The 19997-nt window shown below is 34.8% G+C and overlaps 1 protein-coding gene across 2 annotated transcripts in view; it reads right to left on the bottom strand.

Annotated features, from left to right (window-relative positions):
- Window positions 1–7106, bottom strand: part of LOC136037922 (uncharacterized) — a 54743-nt gene extending 47637 nt beyond the window's left edge. Inside the window, exon 1 of one of the 2 annotated variants that reach the window (XM_065720782.1) lies at window positions 6717–7106. The gene's annotated coding sequence lies outside the window, so the exon portion shown is untranslated. Of the gene's footprint in view, window positions 1–3814; window positions 3926–6716 lie in introns of those variants that run through there. The other variant, XM_065720781.1, reaches the window with a different exon arrangement.
- Window positions 7107–19997: the final 12891 nt, after the last annotated feature.

Here is a 19997-nt window from a genome sequence, read left to right on the forward strand (position 1 = left end):
CTTTTTTAAAATTTCGGTAACTATTGAGCCGGGTCGCTTCTTAAAGTTCGTTACCATGAACTGTTTAATTACCTATAAAAATCCAAGTATAGTTCATAGAAATATTGATCGTTTTTTCTGCGTTACCAAAAGTATTGTGTTCATAAAACTTTACAGTTTCATGATATTTAATTAAACAAATAGGAAAGGTTTATCATATAAGGTAAGGAGCAAGTTTACAACTTAAAGCAAATATAAATTACTCTGTATACAAGGGGGAATGCCCCCTTCTCAATATCTTGCTAATTAAACAAAGTTTTTAGTGCTTTGAAAAATCTTATCTTTCCGATTGCAATTTTTCTTTAAAATTTGAAAAAAAGCCAAACTTCACAATAAAGAGTTAGGAGCTAAAGAGAAGACAGTCCCCTTCATATAAAGAAAAATCTGTTCAAATATGCTTCAAATCTGTTCCTTGCTTTCATTTGAAAAGCTATTTTTTATTTAATTTCTCATTGTTTTCCAAATCATACCCAGGCCTAACCAACATATAATTTGAGGTACCGGTCCCTTAAATCCCTGATTAATTGCTTTTAAAATGTGTAAATCAGTAATTGTACGTTGATTAGAACCGTCCTACGTCTAAATTTGCAATATCGATTTTGGATAAAATTTGAATATACTTAAAAATTTGGTGGTGTAATAACTTCGGTAAATATTCCTTGTTAGTATTACTACTAAAGAATTTCGGTTGGATGAAAAGGAGTATTATTGTTAGGAAGGATGGAAACTCGGTGCAACCTCTACAAGAAGATTTGTTTTATCCATAAACACATTAAATACATTTCTTTAAATACATTAAAGCACTTCATACAAATAGAAACAGAAAACAACACTATTTAAAATTACTGAAAACTAAGTTACTAGCTGTAATTGCCATCCCAAAGAAGTTTCCTGGTGGAGCTGATGATGACCTACCTTGCCTTTTCCACCTCTGTGCTGGTAGGTATGGGAATGTAACATTTCAGCTGTATAGAGAAACAATTTAGTTCATTCCTGTTCCCGCCCTACATCTCTCAACGTTTAACTGGAACCTCATGAAGAATAAGCAGTTCGTTAATTAAAAGGTTATTTTTAGGAATGTACCCTACACTTAGCCTAAGCAATTACTCCGCCCCCCCCTCATTATAGCTGATTCACAATTACAATCACTGAGCGTAGCCTAATTTCCTTACAAATAAAGCGAATCAACTTGTTTGAATCCAATGCTGCCATCGTGTGGCATTACTTCTTTTGCAACTGGAAAGCCTTAAATATGGCCATTGATACTTTTAAATCAATTAGCTACTCAGAATTTCAAATTGATTGCAAATTCGTCCTCTTTTGGGTGAAGTCGTAGTTTTGTGCCCCATAATTCCAAATAAACATGCATCGACGATGTGTCTTCTGAAAAAGAAAACGAAATTCCACACTTTGAAGACTGGAGCTTGAAACCTCTATAGTGGGGTTCTCTGATATGATGTATCCAATAAGGAGTTTTCAGATAGATCGCTTGCTTTTTTGGGGTTGTGTCCCCTTTTTTCAAAAATCAGGCAAATTTTCTCAGATATTTGGTTTTGGGTGGATAATAATAGACTGAAAGAATTTTTAATATTTAGAATCAGGATAAAAAGTCAATACTGCCAGTGTAGCAATTGTCATGAGAATTCCATTTTTAGTTTTGGTGACTATTGGTCCAACGTAACTCAGCCAGCTCCAAGGGTCACTCCAGTTATTCTGAAGTTGGTGAGCAAAGAAATCGCCAAGAAGTGTTCAAGGCTAAAGCTAAACTGTCCTCCAGTGGGTATTTTCGTTGCGGAGTCTCTGACCAAGCAACGAAGAGACATCCTGAATGCGGCTAAAGACAAATTCGGTCAGAAGAACGTTTGGTCTGATCAAGGGCAAATTTTGGCTAAGCCTAGAGGTGAGACTATGATTAGAAAGATGCGGTCGCTCGCGGAGTGCATCTAGGTTAGTTTCAAATTCGTTTGTTTTTCTTTCATTTTTGAGTGTATTTTCCTTCTTTTTTTTCCACGATTGTGTTGCTACTCTTTTTTTAAGGTAATGGGTGAATTAAGACAAGCCTAGAAAATTATTTGTCGAGAGGAGTGGGTTGTGATGATCACTACCCAGTAATATATTTGAAACCATATGAGAAGAAGTACATTTATTCGATTGCCTTAAGGTTTCCTGTCGCCTGTTAGTGATCCATGTCTTCGTCTTGGTTAGTGGAATGTGCAAATTACGTCGAGTTATCAGGATATTCTTCAGCTAATAGATGATTTTTCGTCGAAATTTGATATATAGTTGGTGTTTGTGAATCGTTTTTAAGCACAGATCATTCTCTTTCGCTTTATTCATTTCCAGGGTACAAGGTCCAAGTGAAGAACCGAGCTTCGATGAGCCGTGGAGGGATTGCTTTTTTGGTAAAGGAGGGAATTGGGTATAGTGTACGGGATGATTTAAGTATTTGGAATGAAGGTAAGGTAGAAATTTTTTCAATAGAGATTGAGTTAAATTGTAAAAAATATATAATTAGTATGGTGTATAGGCCGCCCAGTGCGCACTTGGATGACTTCATTGAGGGGTTTAATGAGCAGCTTACTAAAATACCACCCGAGTCTAGCCATATTGTGATGGGTGACTTTAATTTTAATATTCTTTATTTGTCAGGAATGAATGGTGATTTTTTTTTATTTTATGATTTCAAGTAATTTGTACCCCTTCGTGGGCGTACCATCGAGAATAACTTCACAAAGTGAAACATTGATCGACAATACCCTTGTTCAATCGAATGGTCTTCACAGGAGGTTCGCTGATGTGATATTTTACCCTGGATCTGACCATCTTCCATTAATAGCTACAATTAATCACCCTGTGAAAAAACTGAGAAAGAAGAAGGTTATAATTAGACTAATGAAAAAAGAAAATCTCCAAAAATTTGCAGAAGAGATTAGCATTATTGATTGGAGTCCTGTTTTTGAAGAAAAAGAATGCCCTTCAAGAGAATTAGATAGCCTTATGTCGGCCAGGTTGCCTAAAGACTATAAAGTCCAAAAAACTTGTTCCTCGAAAGCCATGGATGTCGATGGAAATAATTGATGAAATAGTATTGAGAAATAGGTTATATGAGATATATTTAGATGATCGAAATGATGAAGCTTTTAACCTATTTAAAACACAGAGGAATCTAGTGAATAAACTTCGAAGAAATGCAATTTCTAATTTTTATAATCATAAATTTGAGGATAGCAAAAGGAAAATGAAAGAAATGTGGAGGACAATAAATGACCTTATTGGTGACAAAGGAGATAAGAGGAATGAAGAAGTGTGTTTAAGTGGTTGCGACCGTGATAATTAAAGTGCCACTGTTAATAAATTCGGTAATTTTTTCTTGAATATTGGTCCTAATGTGCAAGCTAGTGTCTATGACAAGTATCAAGAAATGCAGGGAAGTAATTTTAGTGATATAAGAAGTGAATCTCTGGAAATGAAACTTCAGTTTGTGTACTAGTGATGAAGTGAGTAAAACTGTAAAGTCACTGAAGTCTAATTCAGCTGGAGTGGATGGGTTAACTCTTCGAGGGCTTAAAGCAATTTTGTGGTATATATTACCCTGTATGGTGTTTATTATTAAAATTTCTCTTGAAAAGGGTAAGTTACAAACAAATACAACGTAGAAACAATAGGGAAAGTTTTTTCAAGACAATGGAAATTATTTATGTAGATATTTCGGCCCTATGTCCAAGGGCCGTCTTCAGCACAATACAATACTATATATATATATAAAAGAACTTACATCAAATTGTGAGAATTAAAACTGAATATAAAAACACTTATTAAAACAATTTTTTTTTTTAAAATATAGCCCTAGCATCCTTACTTCAGCGAAGTTCAACCAGGACTGGCGAAAAGAATGAAATGAAGAAATATAAACTCATTCAAACTAAAGAGAATAAAATGATTAGATGCAATTTCTTAAAGCTAATCTTGCTTGTTTAGCAGCCTGTCTCAAAGGCCTTTTCGTAGTTGGTTCAGTACTATTATAAATTGGTTTAGTAAAATATTTTGTTAGATCATTTTTAATTAAATTTGAGTATAAAGAATTTAGTGAGTATTCCCCCAAGTCCCTGTTCAAAGAAATATTTTTATTGATTTTGAGATTAATTTCAATTGATTCTCGAACCACCTGTTTTATTCCCAAATCATTACTAATGAGTGAAGAGTTTTCAAAAAGTATCATGTGGGACGGATTATTAAAAATATGCCAACCTAGAGCAGAATCAAAGGAATTGTTGGAACCATTTGAAATTAAGGCCTTGTCTATGTCATTTTTATGCTGATGTAACCTTTTGTCTAGATTCTGATGGGTCCTGCCGACATAGTATTTTCCGCAATCACAGGGTATTTGATAGACCCCTCTTTGGCGAGTAACTGGGGTCTTATCTTTACCCGAATTTAAGAAATTGATGATTTTAAAATTATTAGTAAAAACTACGTACAGATTATTTTTTGTGCAAATATTTTTTAATTTTGTTGTAATCTTTGGGATATACGGAAGATAGACAATATTTGAGGGCTTATCAATAGCCTCACATTGTGAAGTATCTTCTTCGATTTTACAAGAATGTCTTTTCATTCTACGGCTAATTATTTTATTTACAAAAGGAATGGGGTATCCATTACCAAAAAGAATATCTCTGATAAAATTTATTTCTGCATTTATATATGAATGGGAGCAAATATTTAGGGCACGATCAATGAGGGAAATTACAACTGCTCTTTTAACTTGTGGGGGGTGATTTGAATTAAAGTGAAGATATCTATTGTTTTGTGTTGGCTTTCGATATATAGTAAAATCCAGTTCATCAGCTTTACGAATAATTAATACATCTAAAAACGGTAGTTTATTTTCAATTTCAACTTCAAGGGTGAACTGCAAATTTCGGTCATAAGTGTTAAGATGATCTAAGAAGCCCCGAAGTTCAGCTTCCCCATAATTCCAAAGTGAAATTACGTCATCCATATAACGACCCCAATAGACATGTTTTAGAAAATAAGAATTCAATGCCCAATTCTCAAGATTCTCGACGTAAATATTTGCTAGTAGCCCGGATAAAGGTGCCCCCATGGGTAATCCATTTTTTTGCTGATAAAAAGAATCGCGAAATTGAAAATACATAGAAAACTTATTACAAATTTTAACAAGAGTCATTAAAACTTCACAATCAATTCCTGTCGCTGAAGTCTCGATCAAGTGGTAATTTTCTTCTATTTTGTTTTTTAATAATTCCTCTGAAATAGTTACATCTATATTTGTGTACATGGAAACAATGTCGAAACTACTAACTATTGTGTTTTCTGAAATACTTGTGTTGCTAAGTTTTTTAATCAAATCTACCGAGTTATGAATATAGGAATTTTGAGAATACAATAAAGGTTTGAAAGCTGCACAAAGCCATTTTCCAATATTGGCAGCGGGAGCTTTAGTACAAGCCACAATAGGTCTTAAGGGAATACCCTGTTTATGTATTTTTGGTAAACCGTAGAGTTTAGGACAGAAACTACCACGGGGAAAAAATTTATTGTATAGTTGTGGGGTGATTTTACCATTTTGTTTTAGCTGCTTTAATTCATTTATAATATTATTAGTGAACTGATCAGTAGGATCATGAGTTATTGTTTGATATGTAATTGTGTCATTTAAATGCGAAAAAATTTTGTTGTCATAGTCTGTTGTATTCATGACAACAAGTGAATTGCTTTTGTCTGCTTTAGTTATTATAATAGAAGGATCTTTTCGGAGATTAGATAGTATTTTTATGTCATGCAGATTTTCCGGTGTGGAATTAGTAGGAGGCTTAAACTTTTTTTGGCTATTATAGAGGATATTTATTAGACCAGATCTAACTTCATCCGGGTTAGAGACAGAAGGATAGTGTTTATGCAAAGCGGACTCTAGAGAGGAAACTATATCTGCCACAGGAACCTGTTTCGGTAGAAAAGAAAATTTTGGACCTTTTTCTAGTGTTTCGATTTCCTGGGGTTCCAATGTTTTAGAAGAGAGGTTAACGATAGCAGGCCCAGGAGTGAATCTTGGAGAATAAATACGGTTTCTCATCGAAGATTCATTTCGTAAGCCCTCTAATTTTTTATAGAGGCGTTCCTTGGACAAGCGAAAATCGTGGCTAAACAAATTCCTTTCTAATCTAACAACTTGAGCAAAATCAACGGTGGACAGGTTTTCCAGCAAAAAAGTTTCCAACGATTTTCTCTCTGAAGAAATAATATGTCGTTTCTGTTTTTTGTCCTTAATAATATGGACTAGGGTTTTTAACTGTAGTGTATGGGCAAATTGCGCTTCTTTTCGGGTATTTAAATGTAATTTATATCTTAAAGACTTGGGAATAAGGTTTTCCTTTCTACAGGATTCTAAAAATTTTTGTTGATTGATAATATTAGCATGTTTTTTACCTAGACTAATAAAATAAAAGATATCATAGGTCAACTGCTCCCCATAAGCTAGACGAAAATAGCGACGAAGACCACACTGCCTTTCCATAACAAACAAATACAACGTAGAAACAATAGGGAAAGTTTTTTCAAGACAATGGAAATTATTTATGTAGATATTTCGGCCCTATGTCCAAGGGCCGTCTTCAGCACAATACAATACTATATATATATATAAAAGAACTTACATCAAATTGTGAGAATTAAAACTGAATATAAAAACACTTATTAAAACAATTTTTTTTTTAAAAATATAGCCCTAGCATCCTTACTTCAGCGAAGTTCAACCAGGACTGGCGAAAAGAATGAAATGAAGAAATATAAACTCATTCAAACTAAAGAGAATAAAATGATTAGATGCAATTTCTTAAAGCTAATCTTGCTTGTTTAGCAGCCTGTCTCAAAGGCCTTTTCGTAGTTGGTTCAGTACTATTATAAATTGGTTTAGTAAAATATTTTGTTAGATCATTTTTAATTAAATTTGAGTATAAAGAATTTAGTGAGTATTCCCCCAAGTCCCTGTTCAAAGAAATATTTTTATTGATTTTGAGATTAATTTCAATTGATTCTCGAACCACCTGTTTTATTCCCAAATCATTACTAATGAGTGAAGAGTTTTCAAAAAGTATCATGTGGGACGGATTATTAAAAATATGCCAACCTAGAGCAGAATCAAAGGAATTGTTGGAACCATTTGAAATTAAGGCCTTGTCTATGTCATTTTTATGCTGATGTAACCTTTTGTCTAGATTCTGATGGGTCCTGCCGACATAGTATTTTCCGCAATCACAGGGTATTTGATAGACCCCTCTTTGGCGAGTAACTGGGGTCTTATCTTTACCCGAATTTAAGAAATTGATGATTTTAAAATTATTAGTAAAAACTACGTACAGATTATTTTTTGTGCAAATATTTTTTAATTTTGTTGTAATCTTTGGGATATACGGAAGATAGACAATATTTGAGGGCTTATCAATAGCCTCACATTGTGAAGTATCTTCTTCGATTTTACAAGAATGTCTTTTTATTCTACGGCTAATTATTTTATTTACAAAAGGAATGGGGTATCCATTACCAAAAAGAATATCTCTGATAAAATTTATTTCTGCATTTATATATGAATGGGAGCAAATATTTAGGGCACGATCAATGAGGGAAATTACAACTGCTCTTTTAACTTGTGGGGGGTGATTTGAATTAAAGTGAAGATATCTATTGTTTTGTGTTGGCTTTCGATATATAGTAAAATCCAGTTCATCAGCTTTACGAATAATTAATACATCTAAAAACGGTAGTTTATTTTCAATTTCAACTTCAAGGGTGAACTGCAAATTTCGGTCATAAGTGTTAAGATGATCTAAGAAGCCCCGAAGTTCAGCTTCCCCATAATTCCAAAGTGAAATTACGTCATCCATATAACGACCCCAATAGACATGTTTTAGAAAATAAGAATTCAATGCCCAATTCTCAAGATTCTCGACGTAAATATTTGCTAGTAGCCCGGATAAAGGTGCCCCCATGGGTAATCCATTTTTTTGCTGATAAAAAGAATCGCGAAATTGAAAATACATAGAAAACTTATTACAAATTTTAACAAGAGTCATTAAAACTTCACAATCAATTCCTGTCGCTGAAGTCTCGATCAAGTGGTAATTTTCTTCTATTTTGTTTTTTAATAATTCCTCTGAAATAGTTACATCTATATTTGTGTACATGGAAACAATGTCGAAACTACTAACTATTGTGTTTTCTGAAATACTTGTGTTGCTAAGTTTTTTAATCAAATCTACCGAGTTATGAATATAGGAATTTTGAGAATACAATAAAGGTTTGAAAGCTGCACAAAGCCATTTTCCAATATTGGCAGCGGGAGCTTTAGTACAAGCCACAATAGGTCTTAAGGGAATACCCTGTTTATGTATTTTTGGTAAACCGTAGAGTTTAGGACAGAAACTACCACGGGGAAAAAATTTATTGTATAGTTGTGGGGTGATTTTACCATTTTGTTTTAGCTGCTTTAATTCATTTATAATATTATTAGTGAACTGATCAGTAGGATCATGAGTTATTGTTTGATATGTAATTGTGTCATTTAAATGCGAAAAAATTTTGTTGTCATAGTCTGTTGTATTCATGACAACAAGTGAATTGCTTTTGTCTGCTTTAGTTATTATAATAGAAGGATCTTTTCGGAGATTAGATAGTATTTTTATGTCATGCAGATTTTCCGGTGTGGAATTAGTAGGAGGCTTAAACTTTTTTTGGCTATTATAGAGGATATTTATTAGACCAGATCTAACTTCATCCGGGTTAGAGACAGAAGGATAGTGTTTATGCAAAGCGGACTCTAGAGAGGAAACTATATCTGCCACAGGAACCTGTTTCGGTAGAAAAGAAAATTTTGGACCTTTTTCTAGTGTTTCGATTTCCTGGGGTTCCAATGTTTTAGAAGAGAGGTTAACGATAGCAGGCCCAGGAGTGAATCTTGGAGAATAAATACGGTTTCTCATCGAAGATTCATTTCGTAAGCCCTCTAATTTTTTATAGAGGCGTTCCTTGGACAAGCGAAAATCGTGGCTAAACAAATTCCTTTCTAATCTAACAACTTGAGCAAAATCAACGGTGGACAGGTTTTCCAGCAAAAAAGTTTCCAACGATTTTCTCTCTGAAGAAATAATATGTCGTTTCTGTTTTTTGTCCTTAATAATATGGACTAGGGTTTTTAACTGTAGTGTATGGGCAAATTGCGCTTCTTTTCGGGTATTTAAATGTAATTTATATCTTAAAGACTTGGGAATAAGGTTTTCCTTTCTACAGGATTCTAAAAATTTTTGTTGATTGATAATATTAGCATGTTTTTTACCTAGACTAATAAAATAAAAGATATCATAGGTCAACTGCTCCCCATAAGCTAGACGAAAATAGCGACGAAGACCACACTGCCTTTCCATAACAAACAAATACAACGTAGAAACAATAGGGAAAGTTTTTTCAAGACAATGGAAATTATTTATGTAGATATTTCGGCCCTATGTCCAAGGGCCGTCTTCAGCACAATACAATACTATATATATATATAAAAGAACTTACATCAAATTGTGAGAATTAAAACTGAATATAAAAACACTTATTAAAACAATTTTTTTTTTAAAAATATAGCCCTAGCATCCTTACTTCAGCGAAGTTCAACCAGGACTGGCGAAAAGAATGAAATGAAGAAATATAAACTCATTCAAACTAAAGAGAATAAAATGATTAGATGCAATTTCTTAAAGCTAATCTTGCTTGTTTAGCAGCCTGTCTCAAAGGCCTTTTCGTAGTTGGTTCAGTACTATTATAAATTGGTTTAGTAAAATATTTTGTTAGATTATTTTTAATTAAATTTGAGTATAAAGAATTTAGTGAGTATTCCCCCAAGTCCCTGTTCAAAGAAATATTTTTATTGATTTTGAGATTAATTTCAATTGATTCTCGAAACAGAGAATTTTTATCAGAGATATTCTTTTTGGTAATGGATACCCCATTCCTTTTGTAAATAAAATAATTAGCCGTAGAATAAAAAGACATTCTTGTAAAATCGAAGAAGATACTTCACAATGTGAGGCTATTGATAAGCCCTCAAATATTGTCTATCTTCCGTATATCCCAAAGATTACAACAAAATTAAAAAATATTTGCACAAAAAATAATCTGTACGTAGTTTTTACTAATAATTTTAAAATCATCAATTTCTTAAATTCGGGTAAAGATAAGACCCCAGTTACTCGCCAAAGAGGGGTCTATCAAATACCCTGTGATTGCGGAAAATACTATGTCGGCAGGACCCATCAGAATCTAGACAAAAGGTTACATCAGCATAAAAATGACATAGACAAGGCCTTAATTTCAAATGGTTCCAACAATTCCTTTGATTCTGCTCTAGGTTGGCATATTTTTAATAATCCGTCCCACATGATACTTTTTGAAAACTCTTCACTCATTAGTAATGATTTGGGAATAAAACAGGTGGTTCGAGAATCAATTGAAATTAATCTCAAAATCAATAAAAATATTTCTTTGAACAGGGACTTGGGGGAATACTCACTAAATTCTTTATACTCAAATTTAATTAAAAATGATCTAACAAAATATTTTACTAAACCAATTTATAATAGTACTGAACCAACTACGAAAAGGCCTTTGAGACAGGCTGCTAAACAAGCAAGATTAGCTTTAAGAAATTGCATCTAATCATTTTATTCTCTTTAGTTTGAATGAGTTTATATTTCTTCATTTCATTCTTTTCGCCAGTCCTGGTTGAACTTCGCTGAAGTAAGGATGCTAGGGCTATATTTTTAAAAAAAAAATTGTTTTAATAAGTGTTTTTATATTCAGTTTTAATTCTCACAATTTGATGTAAGTTCTTTTATATATATATATAGTATTGTATTGTGCTGAAGACGGCCCTTGGACATAGGGCCGAAATATCTACATAAATAATTTCCATTGTCTTGAAAAAACTTTCCCTATTGTTTCTACGTTGTATTTGTTTGTTATGGAAAGGCAGTGTGGTCTTCGTCGCTATTTTCAAAGGGTAAGTTCCCTGAACAGCTTAAAGTCGCAAAGGATATCGCAAAAGCGATATCGAAAACTGGCGACCGATTTCGATTTTACCTCAATTCTCAAAAATATTAGAAAAAGTTATCCATAAACGCCTATATGATTTTCTCCAGGTCAATAAATTATTAAGTGAAACCCAATTTGAGTTCCAAAGGGATATTCCACAACTCATGCCTTGCAAGATCTGGTGGAATATGTTAGCGGTGCGTTGGATAAAGGGTACTTACCAATGCCAATTTTCATTGATATAAGGAAAGCATTTGATACTGTAGATTTCAAGATTTTGCTGGACCGACTCAAGTGTCTGGGAATTCGCAGAACTTCTTTACAGTGGTTTGAAAGTTATCTCCTTGGAAGATCCCTGCGTGTAGTACTTAATGATGTGACTTCATCTTCTTATCGACTAAAATGTGTAGTTCCGCAAGGTTCTGTTTTAGGTCCCTTACTTTATCTTGTGTACGCAAATGCGATTTGTTTTTATCTTCAAGATGTTTATATAACAACCTTTGCTGATGATACAGCTTTGACAGTGTGTGCTAAATCGATCGAAGAGGTTGTGCTGAAAGCAAATGATGCATTAAGAAGCTTGGAGGTTTTTATGAACCTTAGTTTGCTGTGTGTCAACGTGAAAAAGTCATTTTTAATGACTTTCTGCAGAGTAGGCATGCCAGTTGACGCTAGAGATCTAGTGATTTTATCCGGAAAGCCTATTCAACAAGTTCATATATTGCGATATGGAAGCATCACAGAGATATTATTTCTTCAAAAATTGCCCGAGGAGTTGGAATGCTTTGTAGATTGATGAATTTCTTGCCATAGTGGATTCTTCTAATGATTTATCACCCAATTGTTTACCAATATATTTCATATGGCTGTCTGATTCGGATGAGCAATTTTTATAGTTATTTCAAAAGAGTCCAGATTCTTCAGAACATTGCCGTGAGGGTCGTAGGCAAGTATGTCAAGGATGTGAATAATACAAGTGCTTGTTTTAAGTCTTTAAATTTGTTTAATGTGGGCCAACTGCGGGATTATCAAGTAACAGTTTTCGTTTTCCAATGTGTGTATAATTTAGTCCCAGGTGCTTTTTGTGACAGTTACCGTACTAACAGTGATATTCATGAATATGATACGAGGAATAGTGATAAATTGGTGATTGAGCTTCAGAGTAGCACAAGATCAGAATTTCGATTAAAGTTTCTTGGAACTGCAGTCTGGAATTCTCTACCAGTGAGCATCAGGGCGGCTGAGTATCTTCTAGAGTTTAAGAGAAAGTTAAAAGATTATTTAATAAAGAATGATTGAATTTGTATTTTATTTGTGATGAGATGGGAGGTGGTAGGGAGGTCTGGTTGGTTGGGGGTGGTAAGGAGGATGGGTGGTTGGGTGGTACTGAGGGAGTAGGATTGTTTGGATTTTTTTTATTGGGGGATTTTGTTTTTTTTTTGGTATGTTTTTTTCTTTTTTTGTTATCTATTTATTACTTTTTTTGGTGTGTTTAGAAAATGGTTAATTTTTACTACTGCACGCCAACAAAAACGTATGTTTTTCCATCAGTGCAGTAGATGTGTAACGTAAAGAGTTATAATTGTGGATAAATCACTCTTGCCTTCAAATAGGTAAAGATTGTCTCGGGATATGCGCAGTTTTAGATATGCTACAGTGGTGAACGTACCACAGTAACGTATAGTAACTGAACGTATTTTGAGATCTCTGACCCTCCAGTAATGTGGATCTGAATCTGAATATATGCACGGTCTATATTTCAGAAGAGTTTAAAATAAAAATTCTACTAAAAATTAATCATATAGTGAAATATTGATAAGATACTCTATAAATGTAATACTTAAATGGCTAAATAGAAATAATCAATCCAAATTTTAATTTCTACTAAAATGAAATTAAAACAAGATTTCGACTGCCAATTCGACTTCAATGGAGACTTGTTTAACCGTTTCGTATTTTCAGTTTACAGATTTGAGATCATAAGCGTTGCCAAATCGATATTCTGGCAGATGACAGAATTTACCAAGTGGAGACGAGTTTTTAAGAGTAATCTACTGCATTCCGATCTAATGTTATTTTGCTATCTTAAAGAATGTTCAATATCTTTCTCGGGAAATGGTAAATTTTAGTGTAAAATTCCATGTTTGAACTCATAAACATGACCAAAAATATGTACATAGTATTTTTTCAAAAAATATATTGGTAATTAAATCCAAAATTAACTGTCAAACGCATTCTAATTTCTAAAAAGCTCTATTTAAAGATGATAGAAATAAGTGAAAATATGAATGGCATACAGTTTGAAACAGCTTAGTTATCTAAATTGAACGTACGAACCGGATTTTCTAAATGTCATCTGATTTCTTCAAAAACTTACGTTTAAGTTTGTGTTTTCGAAAAGGGCCTCTGTTGACACTACAAGCTTTATTTTTGGTCGGATTATGGCTTATTAATTCAATAATGCTCACGGAGACTTTAATAGTTTTTATATGTATGTTGAAACAACATATTGGCTTTTTTACTACATAAGCAAGTGTTATGTATTTCATTTGTTTTTTTCAATTGCTACGTCCAATTTTGTCAAAACCCTCATCTTTCGCGACTTTGACAAACAGTTTGGTCAAATTGACATGTGGAAGTCTATTCCTAATGGGATAGTTTTATTACGGCTTGACTTGAGTGCTTCGCTGACGGCTATAGAGAAATACAAAAGATACTAATATTTATAGAGGTCTAATAGATCTAATCGAAGATCGAATAGAAGGGAACCGACGCTTACCTCCCCCCTCCCTACGGTTGGTTGGTCTCCAATCACTTTCAACTTACAAAAAAAAAGACTAGAACTCTCAATTTCTGTTGCAAAAAGCCACATCCAAATTTTCTACGACCATGAGGTTAAGAGAGAGGAAGTCCCCCTCCCATAAGTAATGTTCATTTTAGGGTCAAATTTTACTCTTTACTTTTAAAATAACAGGGTAGAAATATTCCCAAATATTTAGGCCAGAAATATTCTCAGAAATCAAGAGGGATTAAATATAAATTTCACATTTTTATTTGTTTTTCAAAGTTTTTTGTACCCCCCCCCCTCCCTATAGAAAGATTACCCACCCAAAAAAATTCTTACAAACGACTCTGGGGATGTACATCAATTTCCACCCTACCCTCTTCTCTCCCTTAGAACTAATTATGTATCAAACAGTTTGTGCTGTCGGTGAGGAGCGACTCAGCTCAATAGTAACCAAAACTATAAAAAACGGAAATTTTGATATCAGTAGACCCATCAAAAGAATTGTCTTATCATGCTGATTCAAAATATATAAAATTTATCAAGAATTTATTATTAATCATAAATCATAAAATTTATTTTTACTGTTACCCATCAAAAGTTAAGAGCCTGATAAAATTTGCAAGATTTTGGAAAAAGGGGGTAAACATCCCCTAAAGAAGTCTATGAAAATCCCACCATAAGATTTAGCGAAAACTTACTGTAGAAACTTACTGTGAAACTTACTGTAGAAGTTTCAAGTTCCTATATAGCAAAATGTAGAATTTTGTTTTGTTTTTCTTTTTTTTGCCAGAAGAAAAATAATGGATGCATGTTTATTTTGTTTATTATTTCTTTTCCCAGAGTTGACCATATGGAAATAATGGCCGTAGAAGATCGGTAGAGCGTGCATTTGAACAGAAACTCAAACTTCTAGTGCCCTTATTAAGTGACCTAAAAGATTGTAGGGTAACTAACCCCCTCGGGGGGCAATTTACGAGAAAAAATGGTCATGGGAGGGGGCCTCTCCCACGCTCATTTTTTTCCCAAAGTCGTCCAATAAAAATTTTTAGAGTCATTTTTTTTACCATAGTTGAACTATGCCCTTAGGGGTAACATGATCCCTCCCCCACAGCCCTTAGGGAGAGGCCTGAAAGTAAGAAATTTTGTCCATTGTTTACGTATAGTATTTTTTATAGGAAAGCATACAGACTTTTTAGGGAGGGAGAATTTCGTGCTTGGCATAGATTTCCATGAACAGAGTTTCTTTGGGGAGTTAAATTACTGGGTGCTGGCTTTCAAGGGTAAATTTTACAGTGGAGAGGTTTGACAGAATTTCAATACGAAATTTTTTTATTTGTCTTACTCTCTCTTTGCCAACTCAATGTTGCATGTGGATATTTTTGCAGTGGGAAATGTCCAGGGGTTATTTTCAGTATGTTTGGATGTCTAGGAAAAATTTCCACGGAAGGGGGATTTCTGGAGTGATTGGAAAAACCCTTAGAAATTCAGTCTCTCTCAAATGAATTTTTCGCTCTGAATCGTCTGCAAGAAATTGTAAGATGGGGAAGGGGGTGAATTTTACGTGGTATTAAATTTTTACGGAGTTTCCGGTGGGGAGCTCTTCATGGAGGGTGAGCCATATTTATCGGCATTATTTGAAAAACGATTAGAACTTAATTTTTTCGAAACGATTCTTCCAACTGAAAGTAAGGAGCAAATTAAAATTCGAAACGAAAAGATATTATTCCGCATACGAAGGACTTGCCGTTTTTTTTATTTTTTTATATATATTTTAGGCTCAATGAGAGCTGAGATGTTTCGGCATTAAGATGCACCCTTTTAGGCATCTCCCTCCCTCCTTAGCTGTAAAACAAATAGAGAACTTCATTGCACAAGTTTAAACGCCTTTTAAAGTTTTATAATATGTCCAATGCTTGCAGATAGTAGCCTTTCTGTTATTGGGAAACTTACAGACATTTTTTTGCAAGGGAGTTTTCTGCAGGGGGGAGGGGGAGATTTTCTGGGAGAATTTTCAGTGGAGAGAAAATTTTTGGGAAGAGCTTTCTGTCAGCAGGGATAAAAATGTCCGGCAAAATTTTTCCGGTGGAAAACTGGTTGAAGTTTGAAATGTTTAATGGATAAGGGAGGTGAAAGATTGTGCGTAGCCTTGGCCCCTAATGGATTGGTGCAGTAAACAGTTGTTAGTCAAGACAGTATTTATCTCCAATGCATCTTTGTAACCCCGGGGTATACAAAGATGACTTTCAGCGTGTCTTCATCCTTGAGATTGTCATGTTCTAAGATAAGTTTGACAACTGTTGATTATTTTGTATTGAATATTTTAGGGTCGGAGGATTCGATGGAGCGTCTGGTTTAAATACTGCTGAAAAATACGATCCAGGTGTTGGTGAATGAAGGATGATAGCTAATATGTTTACTAGACGGAGCAGTGTGGGAGTAGCCGTACTTCATGGGATTATGTACGCATTAAGTCATATCTACATATATGAAGGGTTTTAGTCACTAGTATCATTAGCAAGAAGCAGTAGTAGTTGCAAGTAGTAGTAGCAGTCGTAAGGGGTAGAAGCAGTCCCAAATAGTGGTGGTTGTTGCGAGCAGTGATCACAAGCAGTAGTAGAAGTTGCAAGTAGTAGTACCGCCGAGTAGTACTATGCACATATTGTCTTTGTGTAGTCGTGCTTTATGTAGCTGTCCATAAATTGTGATTTATGGTCTATGTTTTAGAAAATAAAGCCTCCAGGTTGTAGGGGGGAGGGGGTTAGTTAAAGTTTGAAATTTTTAACGGATAAGAAAGGTGGAAGACTGTGCGTAGTCTTTGGCTTCAACAAGGGTGCTGTAAAGTGACACCTCCGTTCTTATTGAATGTTTTTGGTGTTTATTTAATTCTTTATTGACGTGAAGTGATTTGCCTAACAATGCGATGGTCTATTATTAATAAGGGGTAGTAGATTGCTGTGTAAGGAAGGGATTAAGATACCAAAAGGATTACGTTTCAGTGGCCTGAGCCTCACAGCCACTGAGCTCTTCAGTGGCCTGAGCCTTACGTGAAGTGGCCTAAGCCTCACATGAAAGCTAAACCAGCTTTTGAGACTGCTTGTCTTGTTCTCTTTGGTTCCCACGTATATTTTTAGTTCGTGCCTTTATTATAGGTCCCGGGGTGGGGGGGATTAGTAGTATCCAAGCATTTTTGTTATCCTACCACCCCCTACATAAAGATTTACCTCCTCTCCTTAAGAATATATCACTCTCACTGTATTATGAAGCAAATCACTTTGGTTAAATAAAGCATTGAAATTAACGCCAGAATTATTTCTGTGCAATAAAGATGGAGGTCATCTTGCAGCATCTTTGTGGACATTAACCATATTTTTTTTTCCCAGGAAAATCTTGCCAGACAATTTGATCCTTTCCCCTGAAAAAGTCCCCGGACAATTCCAAAGTGAAGTTCTCTCCATGCTTAGAATTGTCCATACAAAAACGAAGAAAGACAAATAAAAAGAATTATGCAAAAGCATTCAGGGTAAATCTTGCCAAAATTTTTCTCCCCACTGAAAAATTCCCCAGCGAAAAATGTCCGGATAATTCTCAATAACAAATACTATCTGCAAGGAATGGTTCAAGTTCAAGTTCAAGTTCTATTTATTTTTATAAAATAACAATAACAAAAACAATATCCAAAATGGCTCAATGGCCCGTTATTTGGGAAACGGCATACAATAAATAAAGAATGATAAAACTTGTTATAAACACACTAACCAACATCTAAATATAAATCTATAAGGAAAAGAAATCAACTCACCGGCAGTCCCCACGAAGCAGCAACCCTCAAATCACCTGACAATAAAATAAAAATTAGAATTATCTGCGTCGTCGAGGATCCAACGCCAACAAAACAACAACCTAATAAAAATTAAACCATAAGAAAAGTTTAATAAGAAACCTTGAATAAGAAACTTGTCATTTGTCTCTTAAAGGAGCCAAGTGTTCATGACTGCCGGGTCTCAGCGGGAATCAAGTTCCAAGCACGCCCCACAGTCACGGCCTGTCCGAAGTCTGAACGAACCGAGGGAGTAGCTGGAATCATCACATCCTCCCAGTTTCGAACTGTATACAAATTTACTTCCCATACTAGTTTGAGCAGTCCCGAAGAACAATACGGGAGATCTTCCTGGAGGTATTGATATGCCAACGAAGATAGAGATAAAAGATAAATATATTTAATCTTGAGGAGGTCAAGAGGAGTGTGTAGCCGACTGGAGAGTTCTCGCCGCTTTCTCATGAAGATGGTGAATAGGAGCAAGTACCTAGGGAAATGTGGGCATCCACACAGACGAACAGTAAAATGTATATGGGTAAATGAAAGAGAAGCATAACAGACGGAGGATAAAGAAAGAAAATAAACGCTTTAGTTTTCGGATGATCCCAAGTCGGAGTTCTGTGTTCTTTATTTAACAATAAAATTCATAAACAAAAAATTACTTCAAGACAATCTTCCGCATAAGGCTCCATGGGAAATGTTCACTCTTATTATTTGAACATGCCACTTAAACGATAAATTTTTATCCAAAAGAACTCCCAGGAATTGCACATATTGATCCGGGGGACAAATTGTAAAACCTAAAAAGGCACTTAAACTTCTACAATGGAGATCTCAGATTGTTTTGTACTTGAGGAGGGAGGGACATACCTCAAAGGGTGAATTTTGATGTCAAAATATCCCAGATCTCATTGAGCCTTCACAAAAATAAAGGACGTAAGCTGGATTATACTTTGGATTTAACTGGATTGCACAATAAGCAAAACTGTAGAAAGTAAGAAAATTACGAAATATTACAAATTGTCTGATAACGAAATACTATAACTTACCGACGACTTGATCGAATACGGACTATGATTTTTGAATATCATTTAGATTATGGGGAAGTAAGTTTTAGTGCCCTGTTAAATGGACTTAGTGTACATTTGTCCAGTTTTGAACTTTCTACAGAGACAAATTATTAACAAGGCAGATAAGGATGCTGTTGCTAAACTAACAGCCAAATTTTAAGGAAAAGATGCGTTTAAAGAAACTATTGAAATCTGTTGTGATACTTTTAAAGTGGATTTTCTTGAGAGGTGCCAGAGATCACATCCGAGTGCGGCTTTTACGGCTGACTTCTACGAATTGCTGTAAGACCGAATCTCGAATGATGATTCTGATTATGGACCCGTCAGATGTTCCGGTTTCCCTCTCAAGCAAACGAAATACAATTGTGGCATCAAGATTAAATGACTGTGTTCGAATGTTAACTTTCCTCTTTGAAAAACAAGAGTTTGTTACCACAGGTATGGGTGAACAAAACCGTTTTTGGCAGTTCCTTCCTAAGCCAGAAAATGCCATAGTTCCTTTCATTTTTAGTAATTTACCTGCTAGTATGCAGTCTTCCAATCCCACTAACCAGCGCGAGTTTATTTCAAATTTAGGGTGCTAAGATGAAATCGACCATGTTGAGCAACGGAGAGATATGCTACTGGTGTTTATGAAAAATAATGATTCGGCCTCATCCGTGGTATGTGCCCTACCACCCGGTTCACGCATCATTGATAAGGTCGTAAAGAATGAGTATTTAGGAATTATACGGATTGACAAGGTTTTGATCAATCAAATATTACAGGTCTAGTTAACTCTGTTGTCCAAGCAAAGCGCTTTGGAGGTAGTTCAGTCGTAGAGTTGTCTTTTTAATCTCAAATAGATTTCGATATAGCTCCAACGCATGGCATTAAAATTGATTATTCACTTTTCCGGTTGTCAACTCCACTAAATCGACCCAAGCAGTGCTATAAAGGCCAAGGATGTGATCACTTAGCACTTGATTGTATGAATGAACTTAAATGTGGTAAATGTGCCGGGCCCCATGTTAATAGTCGTGACAATGCATGTTCAGCCTCCGCTGTGAAATGCGCAAATTGTGGTGGAAATCACAGAAGCAACAGCTTCTTCTGCACCGTGTTGAAGAGCCGTATGCCTGCCGCTCCTTTGAGCACTCAAGCTTGAGGCTGAAATCCCCCTCCCCGCACAGGTATGAGCTTTCGCATC

This window comes from Artemia franciscana, chromosome 17 (assembly GCF_032884065.1).
Source record: "Artemia franciscana chromosome 17, ASM3288406v1, whole genome shotgun sequence".
Taxonomy (NCBI): domain Eukaryota; kingdom Metazoa; phylum Arthropoda; class Branchiopoda; order Anostraca; family Artemiidae; genus Artemia; species Artemia franciscana.